Genomic DNA, 15,745 nt, shown 5'->3' with positions numbered 1-15,745 from the left:
GCAAGTGATTTCATTCTGGGTCCTTACTATGCGGTTGTCCAGTGTGGCCTTGGAGAATTTTTTTAATGATCATCTTTACATTCCTTAAAGCTTTATTATCTTATAAGGTTGATATAATTATCGCCTTACTTCTTAATCTGACCTTGGTTTTTTTGACCTACAAACCAAACTACGATCAATTTTTCTTACCAAGGAAAATTCTGGACAAAATGTAAAGATGACAAAATAATGTCTTTGGATTTCCTAAGACCTTCTTTCTGGTTCCTTTTTGTCTCCCATGACTACTTTCTCCCTCCACATCTCTTCACTCACACTCACAGGACACTGTGTCACACCAGTAAATTCTTACTCTCACCAAATGGGGTCCTCACGCAAAATCTCCAACCAACCATTTAGCCGGTGGTGAAAAAGAACTAACTGGTTGCTGCCCTTTGTTGCATTTGCACTTGTTTCTGGTTGCACAGTTTTACTCTCCTATTTTGGAATTCAAGGAAGAAGTATCCACGTGGGAGAGGTTTTAGGGTGCTAGTAAACAATGATTTCTACTCTCCCTCCAGACTTTGAAAAGGAAATGGGAGTATAACATAGTATAGAAATCTGAGCCTCAATCTTTGTTGGTTATAGAGACAGACTGTCAGGGCCAGGGAACGATCCCAGATCATCAGTGCACGTAAAACTCCAGACAGCAAACATGTGACTACCTCCTAGGTGAGGTCCTGGGGCACAGAAGTGAATGCAACAGTATCCGCCCACTAGGAATTCATGGGCCAGTCCTGGAGATGCTTGAAGCATAGAGTTGCAGGACAATGCAATGCTTAGACTGGTAGGCCCCCCCGTAGGGCCTGGTGTGATGATGTCTGGCACAAGCCTACAGACCCCATGGAACTTTTCAAACCTTCTCAGACAGTATGTCCAAATAACCCAGTGAAACCAGGCAGCATTTATTTTTCTCTCCTTGTCTGCCTTTCCTTGCACCTCTCAATTTCTTGTCCTTGCGGTTAAGTCACTACCATTGCTCTGGTATCCAACTTCCCCCAGCACCTGGAGCACAGGCTTTATCTCTGGTTTGGACCTGAAGGTGGTTCCCAGGTCTTTCCCCGTATCCCTCAGACACCTGAAGGCATTCTCTGGCTGTTTATTTAGTTCCAGGTTTCTTTTTGGGGTGACATGGTGCCTCTCGCCCCCATGATAAAAATGAAAAAAAAAAAATCCTCTGAGAACCCAGAAGAGAAACTACTTAATAGAAATAGAAGAGTTAATAACATCTTCAGTAGGGATGTACATTTCCTCTGGTCTTAAAGAGCGAGTTGGAGTTGACAGGAAAGGGGAGAAAGGCAGGCTGCGTAAAAGCAGGAAAGCCAGACAAGCTTGGTGCATTTGGAGGAGAATGAAAGGCTCTCTGAAGAAGTCATCTCAGCAGCTCCCTCATCTGTCATTGGCGGCTGTTTCATAGAGGGGAGTCTTGATGCCAAGTCAAAAAGCCCAGGCTTTATCTCCTTAGGCTCCACGGTCTCCACTCCACCATATATACATGGAAATGACAGAAGGAAATTGCCTTGCAAAAGAGAATTTCAGAAAGAACCTTGCTATGGGGGCTAATTTCATATCATCGATTCTAATAGTTATTGGTAGAAATAACTATACAACTATCTTTGCCCCCAGACCTTTCTATTCTACACGCACACACACACACACACCCCCCAAATCCTGCCAGCATTCCAATCCATCGCCTCTCAATTTGCATTTGGCCCTGAGATTTTTCCTTTAACAATAGGTGGGGCCCATCCTTCTGATTCTAACTTCTTCCCACCAGGCGGCAGAGATTTATCTTGACAAACCGTTTGGAATTGCTGGGGGGAGTATTAATAAAATTTGAACACGCGTCCTACAGCAGTGAAGAGAATACCTGAGAAGTTTGAAAGCTTTCGTGGGAGATTAGAGGCGGCCGTGAGGAAATGTGCTACCCGGTGGTGAGCTCCCAGCACAGATATTTCACTATCCAGGGATCTCTAATTACTAATACAGTACATGAACAGTATGATATGTCCTTACAATTGCAGACGCCTTTTCAAAGATAATCTTTAATAGTTTATTTGACAACCTGTAAAATTATAGAAAATTATTAGTCTTGGGAATTACAAAAATCCCTGTAGTACAGTCAAACAATAAAATTATAATTACCTGTGGGTAATTGAAATTTAACTGTTTTTTTATTGTATATTACACATCAATAGCAACATAAGTTCAAGAGGTTTTTTTCTTCTTTCCTTTTTTCTTACAGAACCTGAGAAAATGGACAGCACTGTTGGGGGCTTGTGAGTTCCTGTCACAGTACTGAGCTTGAACAATTTCGATTAAAGCCCCATGTTTGAGACTGTCATTAGACCTGCATTAAATTACATATCTGGAGTGTTAAAAAATAAAGAGTACAGTAGCTTTTTCTCAGCTACCTAAGGTAGGTAGTTAAGGCCTTGATTATCTTTAAAGATCTATTTTTTCCCTCCACTGAAAGTCATTGTTTCTTTCATTAAACATAAAACACATTTAAGAACATGAAACTGTGCAGACAGGAATATTAGGATGGCATATTCCAAAGTACCTTTGTTCTGTATTCATTGCTCTGGCTTGACTTCTGCATTGTATAATGTGATTTTATTATTTAGCCCTCATTCAGACAAACTGAACAAAATTGGCATCGCTTGGGACCTCGAATCCCCCGGGCTTTGGATAAAGTGGGTACTTGCCTTCCTCCTCGTCTTCATTCAACTTCCCCTCACAACACACCCTCCCCCCAAAAAAAAAAATTTTAAAAAGCCACATAAGTGTTTCAAACTGAAGCAGGGTGCTAGCATTTCTGTTACTCATCACTTCTCTTTTGAACGATGGCCTTTATCACAACCTGTCCGGGCTCCACCCTGCTGGGTTCCTTTGTTTAAAGAAGCCTTTTGGTTCTTTGGTTCCTCCTAGCTGAATAGGAGTTTAACTGAATGGGAAAAAAGTGTTGGACCTCTACATGGGGATACAAAGCCATAGGGAGAAGGCTTGGTTCCTTTGCAGGATTGTCTCCACCTGTCATTCCTCTGACACTGCCCCCCACTGCCCCCAGGCTCCATCCTCCTGTCTCTGTATCAGGGTCCTACCCTCTTCTGCCTGTAAACATCATCGCTGCTACAAGGCCTGTGGGGAACCATGGGTGCCCAGGGTAGTCCTTTGAAGCTATTATACAGAAGTAGCAGCTTCAGGCCAAGTGGTCTGACCCAGTTCCTTCTCTGTGGTTTGGAGAGTAATGGGAACGTAGATCTGTTTTTATTTCGCCAGACACTGATTTTCACCTCTTTATCTGGATAGAGGGAAACAGGGTCAAAGAATATGGACGGTTCCAGAATGATACTAGAAATTAACCACTAGGCTAGAGCCATCCTTTCTTCTGTAAGCGGTCTGAGAGATCCGGTGGGGGAACTAGAGGCCACTGGCTTCCGTGGTCACCACTGGGGGATTCATAACACGTGAGACAGAGGAAGGAGGGGGCTACTTCATCCAGGAGTATATTCACTTAGTTACATTAAGTGAACCAAGAGAGAAAGAGAGAGAGAGAGAGAGAGAACAAAAGACAATGAAGTTCAGAAACAGCAGCCTCAGCTCATTTCTTCTCATATCCTCCTTCATTAATTCATTTATGTTGAATTCACATAGATGATGGCAGACAATGTGCACACACGCACACACACATTCCTCTAACCTTTTAGACAGGATATCATCAAGATTTCCCATTTGATAGCTTAAGTCATAATTTCATCCATCTTAAGAACCAGTATCGGAAAGCAAACATACATGAAACATTTCTTTTGGGAAAAGGGAGTCTTCTCTGAATCAGTTTTGTATAATGACTTAATGAGGGCCCTGAAGACATCAAATCTTATTTTCTACACAAAGGTAGATTGGAAAATATGTATACCATCCTGAGCGTTAAATCCATGCTGCAGAGCAATGAAAAGCTGACATATTACCCTCAAGTAGATGAAAGTTCAAGGTGGATAATGTCCCTCTGCTGACTGGGGTAAAAACTCAGCAGTTTGGAGCCCCAGGAATTCATGACTTTGTAAATGTCAATGCGGTGCAATCTTTTAAAGCAGGAACCAGCTCACATCTGGTGTACTCATTCATCTTCTTTCTTTTCCCGCTGGAGCGGAAGCTCCATGAGGAGTGGCACTTTGTCACTCTCATCACTGTCATTGTCACAACCATCCACTGCTCTCACACTTGAAATAAAATCCAGCCCCACATGTGTGGCCCCTGCCTGCCTCTCCACAATTCCCCTCACCTCCCTCTAGCCACCAAGCCCCTTGCTATTCATGAAAGCCACCAGCTTCTCCCACTTTGCTTTTTAAAATGGTCATTCTTTTCACCCCCTCAGACAGACAGGTCTTCCTGACTGCGGTTCTAAAATTTGCATCCCTCCAAACCTGGTATTCGTTTCCCCTTAGTCTGCTTTGTTTTTCTTCATAGTATATATATCACCGTCTATAAGGAGTTTTTAGCAGTGACAATAACTCAGTAATATTCACTGAATGGGTAGAGTTTTGGCAAGTGAAGAACATCCCAGGATGGGACATGAGTATAGACCTCAAAGTGACCCCCCAAGTTACACACCAGGGTTCTTAGGGCCATTAAAAGAAACAGAGATAGCAGGAGGGGTTTGTATAGAAGGAAATAGCTAATCACCATTGAATTGTCTTGATTTGTATACAGAAATTTGTCATGTCTTATTTGTAAAATGGAACTAAGTGATCTATGCAGAGTTAAAGACTCTGCGTTGGGTCCAACAGTTCAGTATTACGTTGGGGAGATAAATGTAGAAACTATCAAATCCATAATAAGGTAAAACCTGGTTTCCACCAATTTAATCTCTATTAAAAGCCTCATAAACCACATTTTGGTAAAAGGGACTAATATCTATCTCACAGTTATGCCCAGCTTCTAACTCAATTGGCATATGTTTCTTCATATTCCTCTTTAAAGAGTCAATGGTTTATGAAATTATCCAAATACCTGAATCCTTCCCTAACCAGAAAAAGTCACTAAATGCAAAAGAATTTAAATTGCACACAGTCCTTAATCCCCTCGGCTTTCCCCCTCCTCCAAGTGCAAGCTTTAGTTTCAAGAAAAGAAATACATGTATGTAAAGCCCAGTAAATTTTGGGTAGGTGGCTCTATGGTTTTAACTCAATGCCTTGATTTTAACCCAAGCTGTTGAAAGGTGCAGCTTAAAAATAGCCAACTGCTATTTTTCCCACCCCGTCCCATGACTTAATCAATTCCTCTTTCTACTTCAGGAGGACTGAAGGTGGAAGTGTTTTCCTCAGCAGAACCCCCATTTGTGGAGTCTTGTGAGAGGAAAGCCCTATGGAGTCCTGGGAGGGATTGGGGGGGGTACCTCTAAGACAATACTCTAAATGAGCATTTGTTTCCTGAAAACACTTCAGAATGCTGAATATGCTCAAGATGCAGGCCTTGCAGCTATATGGTGGTCTGGATCTTTCAGTGTAGACAGTGTTTTTTGCTCAATTCAGCTTCGACCAAATCTTATCTTCTGGAAGTTTTGAAAGATGTGAAAAGCATGACAAAGTTCCAACCTCAGGCTTTCTAGAAGAGTCTCACCTCTTGCTGTCAACTTTAAAATGGCTGTCTTCTTCCAAAGACATCAAGCCATTTGGAAACCTCTGCAAGGGCTTTGCAAAATGTATCATGTAGAGGTCAATGTCGCTCCCTCAGTATCCACATCCTGTGGGTAGCAAATTCGTATAGATTCAAGGTTATAAAGGGAATGGATTTCTCCCGTCTGAAGGGGACCTCACACTGTTTCATTAACTTTTTAAGCCTTTCTGACTAAAACCAGAGGCCTGGTTGACAGTCTTTTCACATCCCTTCCAACTCTGGGAGTCCAGGTTTTTGCTCAGGCCCAGATAATTCTCGTAGTGAAAAAGTGAAACTTCTGTTCTAGCTAATTCAGTCTTCGGCACATTTGCTACTGTTTTTTAGAAGCCAGAGGCGATTTACAAGGGAACTTGCAAAGCCATTTTGCCTGAACAAATTCTCCATCTGGTGATTCACTGAACATTATCTCTTATTTCTTAAAGGAAGAAACAAGGAATGGACTTAGAAGGCCTCATGTTGATATTTACCTGCCAAGACATCTTAACTCTGCTGACTCTCCAGAGAGACCCATTTGTACATTTACATTTAAAAACAGGCCTTCAGTATAATTTCCCACTATTCCTTTCCTTCATCTTAGGTGAGTGAAGCTGCAAGTTGAGGCCCTGTCCGCATATAAATACTGGAATAGCTGAAATCCAGGGAGATTTAAAAAAAAAAAAAGAAAAGAAAAAAAAGACCATATTTTTTATTTCGTGAGACCCACAAACGAGTTTGAGTATTTTTTTCATCAGTTGTTTGGTGATGCCTAAGAATATTGCTGCTGCCGAGGCACCTCACCTTGCCTCCTGTGAAGAAAGGGAGTGAGATGCTGAGATTCTTGTTATGCGAAGGGGAAAAAACAGGGTCTGCTCCAATGGAGGAGTGATCTCATCCAGGCTCTGCTCTTTCTTCTGGGATGCTCTCAATTCCCCAAACCACCTCCCCTCACCCTCCCCTCACAACTCCGGTCTTTTGCCTTCTCTTCCTCCTGGTTGCTGGGACACCCTTAATGATCTATTGGTATCCCTGCAGACTTTACTATGACCCTCTTGATCTCTGTGTCTCCTGACTTCCTGAAGCCAGGTGTGCCTTTCCATGTGAGGACCCGATTTTTCTCATCAATTGCATCCCTTCTGCTTCTTCACTTTCCACCTCTAGAGATAATACCTCCCCTATCAAGTTGGTTTGTTTCCTAGCCAGCTTGTGCCTAGGAAAAGAGACTGCCCTTGGCTCCTTCCTCTCTTCCCCAGTGCTGCTTCCCAAAGGCCACATACTGCTTCTCATTCAGCTGATTTTTTTGTGTGTTTCTGTGACCCTTGTTGCTATTTGACTTTGGATCTTGCCTTCTTTTTATAGTCCTCTGCTGTTCACATGGGAGGACAGAATCTGGGCCAGATATATGTAGAAAGAGGGCTAGGAAAAACGAGAAGAGGAACTGACTCGGCCAGGAAAGGGTAAGAGGTTCACAGGACACTGGGAAATGGAAATATTGCAAATAATCTTACATAAAGGAACAAACCAAGACATGCACTCATTTGCTAGTAAATGTGCACATTCATTCATCAGCTCAACACCTGTCTGTAACAAATCCTGTTGTCTCTTTTACAAAATTGCTCAAGATTATTTCTTCTCTCTGTGCAGGATTTTAGACTTACAACCATCCTCCAACACAAATGTGAAATGGCCATTTTCTAAGCCAGAGATGCTTGTCTCTCTTTTACTCATGTTGGGCAAAACACAAGGCCCTGATCTATGGCACAGCCTGGTGAATTTGAAGCTTTTGCCTAGGCTCTCATATAGCATTCACCCAGTCATTTATTCATTCAGTCAATCAACCATTTAGCTGATATTTATCAAGCAAGAACCTAGTACATGCCAGTTATTGTCCTTGTACTCTGGAAGTGGCAGTGAATAAAACAAAGTCTCTGGTCTCATGCAAGTTACTTTTTAGAGGTGTAGGTTGGAGGGAGACATACATATTCCTTCAGGTGTTGGTGAATCCTGAGGAAAAATCAGATGGCTAAAAGAATAGAAAATCATGAGGAGAGAAGATGCATCATTAAGTAAGGTGGCAGGAAAAGGCTCCACCAATATAATATGTTGTAACTTGAATGACTAAAATGTGGGAGTAAGCCATATGGATTTCTAGAAGAGAGCCTTAGATAATGGGAGCAGGAAATCAATAATCTTCAAGCAGAAGAGTGTGTGGTGTATTCAGAAAATAGCAAAAGGTGGAGTTATCTAGTGGGTCCATCTCTTAGGAGCACCTATAGACCTTGCATTTTTTTCAAAAAATAATATCTACTTCATTATGATCACCTGTTTAGGGCTTATCTTTTCCCTCTAGCTGCACACAATACGAAGCAGGAAATCAACTGCTTGGATTACCCCCACGTCTCCGTGCTTGCTCAGTATCTGGTACATCCGAGGTGTACCATAAATAGTAATCAAATGAATGAGTGGATGTCTGAATAAATTGCCCTATAAAATGAGATAATGCACATAAATCTTTTAGCTCAGTACCAGGCATATACTACACATTTAATGTATTTCAGGAACAATATGTTGCTGCTGATGCGGGTGATGATGATACAACCCAGCAGAAGATGAACTTCTTCCTGAAGATGGAGAGACTACTCCTGGTCTACGGTAGGCCTATGCAGCAAGAAGGTCTCTTTAGCTAATTTTTGCAGAAATACATCCACTGGGTGTGTGCCCTGTGTAACTCCAATGATAGCTGTGGCAGCGGCAAATTCATCTACAATGACATACAGATATAACAACGTCCAAATATACAGTCAATAACAAAAAGGCAGAACTATTCAGCTCTTAGTTTGCTATGGCCTGCCAAATAAGGAGGAAGGTATTCAGAGAGAAAACAGCTAAATGATGTAAAATGAAGATTGTCATCCAAGTGAGGGATTCGTGAAAAAGAACATATCTGCGTGAAGTAAGTTCCGCATTACCGGCCCACATACAGAATTAGCAGATGTTGTTCCAAAGATCCAACCCTCACAACTTTTGAAGCATCACATGCAACAGAGAAAGTCTCGATTTGAAGTAAGGGAGGATTATGGATCTCAGAAACCAAGGGAACGTGGCATTGTGGTAGAGCCTGAAACATTCTGGGGTTGACGGAAAACAAATCAACTAGTGATGATCCAACTGTGGCTGTGTGGGATATTAGAGCTGGTAAGTGTTGTAGAGGTTATTTCACAAAGCACCTTGCTCTTTTATTTCACAGATAAGGGAAACCCTGTTTTTCGCTGGAACATCTCTCCTAAACTTTTGTCATCAGTGGCGGAGCTGAGAGTAGAACCTAGACCTTCTGTCACAGAAGTAGGTGTTTCTTCAATTACTCTCCATAACTGGTCCCCTGCTCACTCTCTTGCCCTTCTACAATCTATTCTCTACCTAGTATCAAAGTGATCTTTTAAACCTGAACTCAGATCATTTTACTGCGCCTCATAAACTCTCTAATGGTTTGTCCTCACAATTAAAATTCAAATTCCTTATAATGGCGTATGGCACTTCTCTAGCATACAGTGTTGCCTGGCACACAGTAGGTGTTAGTGAATGAATGAACTTCTTTTTTCTCCAAATAATATTATAAAGTTGGCCAATCATCTGCAGAAACAACTTGATTTAAATAAAATAGCCAGTAGTATTTCCTCTGAAATTAACGTACATGATGAAATTTAAGCTGAGTAAAAGTGGGTCAGCTGAATTCAACAATCAACCCAAATAATTTATTTCAGTCTCGATTTGCCAGTGGACAACCACTCATTCCCTCTCTGGCCCAGTCTCATTAGGCCTGTTTACCAGTGATTTTGATGACAATATGGAAAGGAAATTTATGAAATCTGAAAGGCACAAAGTTGGAAAGGATCAGAAATACAACAATCAACATTCAAAAATGTTCTGACAGGCTGGAATTCTGAGCAAATTCCAATAAGATGAAATTTAATAGCAATAAATGCAATGTCCTGTATAAAGGTTCAAATATTAATTGTATAAGTACAGGATGGAGAAACTTGGCTTGGCAGAAATTCATGTGAAAAAGATCTGGAGGATTTAGCTGACCACAACTTTAATAAGACCCATCAGTCTGAGGCAGATGCCTTTAAAAAGTCCAATTCAGAGGTTGCATTAGTAGAAGCCCTTTGTCTAAATTACAACCAGTAATCGTTTTCCTACACTCTGTAGCTCAGACCACATCCGGCATATTTTGTTCAGTTCTGGGTGCCATATTTTAATGGGGACACTTAATCCAGGGGAAGAAAACCAAGATGGAGAAAGTCTGAAAACCAAGTCATGGTTGAAAGAATCAAAATCCAAAGTCATGCCAGTATTTTAAGTTCTACAGGATATTGGAAGAGCTTCATTTTTGCTGTTCTAGAAATCAGCGATATGAAACAATGGCATTCAGTGGTTAGTAAAAGTACTGTTGCTGACAGAAAATTTTTGAATCAGTGACTAAGCGAGGTCAAGGAGGAAGGACACTTCCGTTAAACATAGAGGAAAATTATATGTACCTGGAGTTTTACAATATAATTGCCACCTGCAAGTTGGAATACATAAACTGTTTGCTGCTGGAGATTTCCAAGGCAGTACAGGAGCTAACTATACCTCAGAAGATAAGAACACTGAGGAAATACATCAGCTCTGCATCTAGGACCTCCAAACTGAGCAGTGTTCCTTCCCTACCTCGGTAACTGTCCAGAGTGGTCATCTCCAGAGTCTCTTTCAATTCCACAGTCCATAATTCTCTGTGTATGGAACTGGCTGCCTTAAAACTGAAATCATTTCCCAAGAAACTTGACTTATTGTCTTCAAATAAAAAGTCAGATGCTACTCTGGAGCCTGCAGAAAAGAAAAAGAAAACTTTGTCTCTTTTGGCAATGATATCTAAAACTTAGCAACCCAAATAAAGAAACAGTTCCTAACCAGCTATCCCTGCCAGGGCTCAGCACAGAAGACACAGAGAAATGCCCATCTCCCAGTCTTTCCAGAAAGAGGCCTATGTGCATAGTTTAAAAGCTGCTGCCTGAGGGTCAGGCTTCTAATTTTGCAGGCATCTAGGGGCCAATTGCTTTTCTCCCCAGAGACCAGGGCAGCCTGTGGACACCCAACCCTGACCTCTCTCCCTAGCCTGTTCTGTTATTATGTTTGTCCCTTTAGAACTATAAAACTGTTTTTATTGCCATGGCTTCAAAGTCCTAATATCCAAGCGTCAAGTCCCCAGTTTTGACTTTTTTTCAAAGATATTCATTTTTACATTTAAGTTTATAATATTTATCAAGTTTCTTTTTAAAAATCCAGCTGATACCTTGATAAGGATTGTTTTGAAATTATAGGATAATTTGACCAGAATTAATAACTTTACAAAGTTAGACCATTTCACCTATGAGGATGGGCTAAACTTAAATCGGTTCTTGTATTTTTAAAATTCTTTCCAAAGAGTTTTCATGTGTTTTTTAACAATTTAATATCCAGATAATTAATAGGTTTGGTTGTTTGGTGGGGATTTTTTTCCATTGTCAATGGAATCTTAGTTTTTCTCAAATTGTCTCCAGTTCATTTTTATATAGTCAAAGAACACTATTAGTTTTGGAGGAAATTATCTTCTGTTGGGCAATCTGGTTTGATTTTCTCTTTAGTTTTAATAACTTGCCTTATTTTGTTTAATATTCTAGGAAGAATAATGAAGTTTTGACTTTTCTCCTAGTCTTACACCTTATAGTTCTTTTATTGCCTATGCAGTTGCTAATGGCCCACAGTACTACATTACACAATAGATAACAGAATACTTTTATTTTTCCAAACCTTAAAGTGAATCCACTTAAATCTTTTCCTTTGAATATGTGTTGCCTGTTGATTTTTGTTATTTAAAATCCTGCAATAGCTCTCCTTCTAGAGGTATAATTGAATTATAGATAATATTGAACTACCTTTGAATTCTCTTAATAAACCATTAATCATTTTATTTTTAATCCACTATTAGGAAAAGTTAGTAATTTATTAGTATTAAATTTATTGGTGTTTAGTATTTTGTAATGTATTACAATTCAAGTGGAGTATATTTTTTGTAATGCTCTTATTTGATTGTTTAAATTCAGACTCTTCTAATTCTATGAGTGAGTTGTTTTGACTTCTCTTTTTTTCCTGTCCTCTGAAACAGCATTTAAACAAGGAAAATAATGTATTTCTTGAAAGCTGTTCTGTAGAACAACTAAATGTGGTTACTCCAAAATTATATATATATATCTGCTCAATAAAACATACCACAGAGTGAAATCATAGTTTAAAGATACAGAAGATACTGTAAAATGAAACAAATATTTTGACTATATAAAGAACTTATGGAAATTAATGATTCAAAAGAAAGAGGTCACCCAATTGTGAAAAATGGAATGAATATGAACACAAGTTTCAGAACGATAAAAGTGAGTGGTAGCAACTAAAGGATAAGATGTTCGAATTCATTAATAATTAGATAATTGAAAGCCAAAATAAGAAAGAGATATCTCTTAATGCCCAGGAGATTTACAAAAATTAGACCTGGGGATCCCTGGGTGGCGCAGCGGTTTAGCGCCTGCCTTTGGCTCAGGGCGCGATCCTGGAGACCCGGGATCAAATCCCACGTCGGGCTCCCGGTGCATGGAGCCTGCTTCTCCTTCTGCCTGTGTCTCTGCCTCTCTCTGTGTGTGACTATCATAAATAAATAAAAATTAAAAAAAAATTAGACCTGTATAATGGCAAATATTAGTAGAGTTAGAGATAAGACTTCTTGTACTCTAGATGATGGTGATGCTGTTGTGATTTCCTGGGCAGACATCCAGCAGTATCTGTCACAGAGTATTCACATGCCTATGATCCAGCAATACAATACAGTGAAATTCCATAATGGACATGTTCTGTGGTGTTTACTCTAGATTTACGTGGGGTAGTGTAAAATGGAACACAAGTTATATATAAAGGAGGTAAATATGCAAGATGTAAAAGATTCCCACTGTGGAATTTTATGTAGCAATTAGAAATAACCAAATGGACAGATTCACACACACAGGAACGTAGATGGATCTCTAAAGCACAGAGATGAAAGGAAACTCTAAGCACAATGTCACATATGTAATCAAAAACATACATACACACAAGATACCATATATACTTCCAATGTTAAATTCAATCTCAAGCATATATGTTAATTATTTTGAAGTGGTTGTTATGAGAATAAGGAAAATGGGAATGGCAAATGAGAATAAAAATGCGTATATACTTCACCTATATTCTTACACACACACACACACACACACACACACACAGTCATAAAACAAGAAAGAGCCTGGCATCAACCTGTAAGAAAGTGCCACGACCTGAGAAATATGATTAATCAACCATCTGTACCTGCAATAAAACAAAATAAAAACAACAAAAGTGTTTCTCAGAACCCAAGAGACTTCAGGAAACAGGAAATGGAAAATTGTCAGAAATTCAGAAAAAGACTGTCCCTTCCCACATGTCTCTTTGTGCATTAGCCTTGTACTTCTCTCACAGTAGACTCGGTTTTTCTTTTCCTACACATGGCAAGAATTCCATTTTGTATATCTTCCACATACTTCTATCACCTCTGTTCAAAAGACCAGCCTAGGGACTCTTGTGTGACTCAGTGATTGAGTGTCTGCCTTTGTCTCAGGTCCTGCTCCCGGGGTCCCGGGATCGAGTCCCACGTCGGGCTCCCTGCATGGAGCCTGCTTCTCCCACTGCCTATGTCTCTGCCTCTCTCTCTGTATCTCTCATGAATAAATAGAAATAAAATCCTAAAAACAAAACAAAACAAAAGACCAGCCTAGATTGACTTTGAGGAAAAAAATGGAATTCACAAGTAAGATCGATGAATATGGTAGATAAGACATTTTTGTTATTATAAAGATTTAAAACTGTATCTAATGTAAAAATTGCATCTAATGTATTTATGAGAAATAAATTGACAGTTTCCAAAGATGAATTCCAGTTATTAATTTATTCCATTATATCCTTAAGCTCCTGAAAGAAAACTTTTGAAATTCATTATTTCTTTAGTGGTTAAAAAAAATTTATTTTAAAGATTTTGTTCACTTATTCATGAGAGACACACAGAGAGAGGCAGAGACATAGTCAGCAGCAGGAGCAGGCTCCCTGTAGGGAGCCCGATGTGGGACTAGGTCCCAGGGCCCCAGGGTCACGACCTGAGCCAAAGGCAGACCTCAACCAACTAAGCCACCCAGGCATTCCTAGTTGTAAAAGTTTTGTATTTCATTTCTTCTTTCCTTCCTACATTACTTTCTCCCTTTCATCTTTTATTCTTTTCTTCCCTTTCATCATTCACTCTCTCTTTTCTTTCACCTTCCCTTCCTCCTTTTTCACTTCCTTTTCCTCCTCTATCTCTGTCTCTGTCTCTGTTGTCTATCTGTATATCTCTATCTCTGACTTTATGTTTATCTCTCTTCTTTTCTTTCTCACTCTCTCCTTTGTCCACAGTTTCAACACCAAAAAGTTCAAAAAAAGTGATGCCTGATTGGATCACATAGTCTACTAATTGACTTTTAGGGAAAGGGAGTTTTCAAAATGATTTTTCTTTAGTAACATGACACAGTATTTTCACTGTTGTCATGAAGCTTTTGTGTAGGCTTCCTGTGAATGCAGTGCCACCACGTTTGATAGATTTGGTTGTCTTCTGAAAGTTTACAACATATCCTGAAATCTAAAAATCCACATCTCAGCTGACCAAAGACTAATCAAATATTTCTCAACCAGTGTCTCTTCCTCTCCTGATTTGAAATAAAAGTTTTGAGCTGCGCATTATATTCAAGTAGAAGTATGGGCAGCAATGTTGCCACAATGCTTACCATTTCACTGCCCTCCTCAATGATGAAATGAGCCGAGATACTAGCTTTGGAAACATGATGCTTCCTGGCTATTTGTTGCATCCATCTCACTTCATTGAGTACTCCAAGCGAGGAAGTCTTGTGGAGTGTGAAATAATAGAGACATATGATGAGCACTTTAAAATTCAGAAAACCATTCAAAAACACCCACCATGTAATTAAGCTGTTTATTTTTATTTTCAGTCTATTAGAATTGGTTGAATATTTTCACTTTAGCACCAGCATGCCACTGAGACCACAGGGTAGGGTGAGAGGGTGTTTACAGCCACCAGCATAGTATCTGAAAAGGATTTACTTCTCCCTTCCCACACCACATTCATGAAATTAAGTAAAGGATTATTTACATGTTTGTTTTTCACAAAGATAGTGAATTGTTCACTGGCTACTGCCTCTGCCTTCATTCTCTTAGTGAGTATTAAAAAAGTTAAGTTTTGTTTCCTGTAAATGGTGTTATTAAATCACAGAAAAAGCCAATTTCCAAGAGCTTGTTGGGTAGTTGTAAAGATTGCTGTAGGGTTCTCTCCATGAGCTCCAGAAAAGATGTGGGGAGAGGTTTCACAGCCAGTTGCTTTTCCTCTCCTAAAATATATGCCATTGTTTTTAAAACTAAATTTCTTTAGTTATGTATGTATTTGCTCGAATGGAGGCTCTGTCACGTTGAAAATCCTTCCAAATGTCTTCTTCATCTATAGCTTCAAGGTATAGCTTCTTGTCTTTATGTCAAAAGTATGAAATTCGGAGTTCTTTTTTTAGACATTCAAACTAAACTGCTTCCTGGTAAAAAGGTTCTCAGAATCAACTCCACCAGAAGTCACGCTTAAAGAATTCTCCTTTAACTTTCATAAAGTATGGTTCTGATATTAATGGCACCCACCGTGCTTGTCTAACCTGCTAGTCTTTCCTTCCCCCCGTGGGGTAAGCCCTCTGATCCCAGCAAACAGATAATCCCCTTTCAGGATATGTTCATTCTTGCTTCTTATACAGTTTCCTGTCTTCCTGATTTTTATCTTCACATAAAACAAACAAACAAACACCCAACCCCACCAACCCATCAACCTTCTTTGATTATTCCTGCCAAACAGCCCTTTCTCATCACTGCATTACTCCAGTACACAGGGTCATAA

General features: G+C 39.8%; 2 long non-coding RNA genes across 23 annotated transcripts in view; one reads left to right on the top strand and one right to left on the bottom strand.

Annotated features, from left to right (window-relative positions):
* LOC140600288 (uncharacterized) overlaps positions 1-15,745 on the top strand; it is a 284,954-nt gene that overhangs the window by 121,606 nt on the left and 147,603 nt on the right. For 17 of the 19 annotated variants that reach the window (XR_012003539.1, XR_012003555.1, XR_012003552.1 and 14 more), the window contains 6 exons: positions 1,814-1,970; positions 2,282-2,455; positions 6,138-6,292; positions 7,051-7,148; positions 8,250-8,343; positions 8,939-9,033. This is a non-coding gene — a long non-coding RNA (uncharacterized lncRNA). The remainder of the gene's footprint in view (positions 1-1,813; positions 1,971-2,281; positions 2,456-6,137; positions 6,293-7,050; positions 7,149-8,249; positions 8,344-8,938; positions 9,034-15,745) is intronic. The other 2 variants (XR_012003551.1, XR_012003544.1) reach the window with 2 other exon arrangements.
* LOC140600284 (uncharacterized) overlaps positions 1-15,745 on the bottom strand; it is a 32,043-nt gene that overhangs the window by 1,208 nt on the left and 15,090 nt on the right. Inside the window, exons 2-6 of one of the 4 annotated variants that reach the window (XR_012003524.1) lie at positions 14,583-14,699; positions 10,402-10,557; positions 5,659-5,782; positions 1,907-2,101; positions 1,231-1,555 (exon numbers count right to left, since the gene is read on the bottom strand). This is a non-coding gene — a long non-coding RNA (uncharacterized lncRNA). Of the gene's footprint in view, positions 1-1,230; positions 1,556-1,906; positions 2,102-5,658; positions 5,783-10,401; positions 10,558-14,582; positions 14,700-15,745 lie in introns of those variants that run through there. The other 3 variants (XR_012003523.1, XR_012003521.1, XR_012003522.1) reach the window with 3 other exon arrangements.

Source organism: Canis lupus, chromosome 11 (genome assembly GCF_048164855.1).
Source record: "Canis lupus baileyi chromosome 11, mCanLup2.hap1, whole genome shotgun sequence".
NCBI lineage: Eukaryota > Metazoa > Chordata > Mammalia > Carnivora > Canidae > Canis > Canis lupus.
The sequence above is the reverse complement of the archived record's forward strand: the minus strand, read 5'-3'. Positions and strand labels throughout refer to the sequence as shown.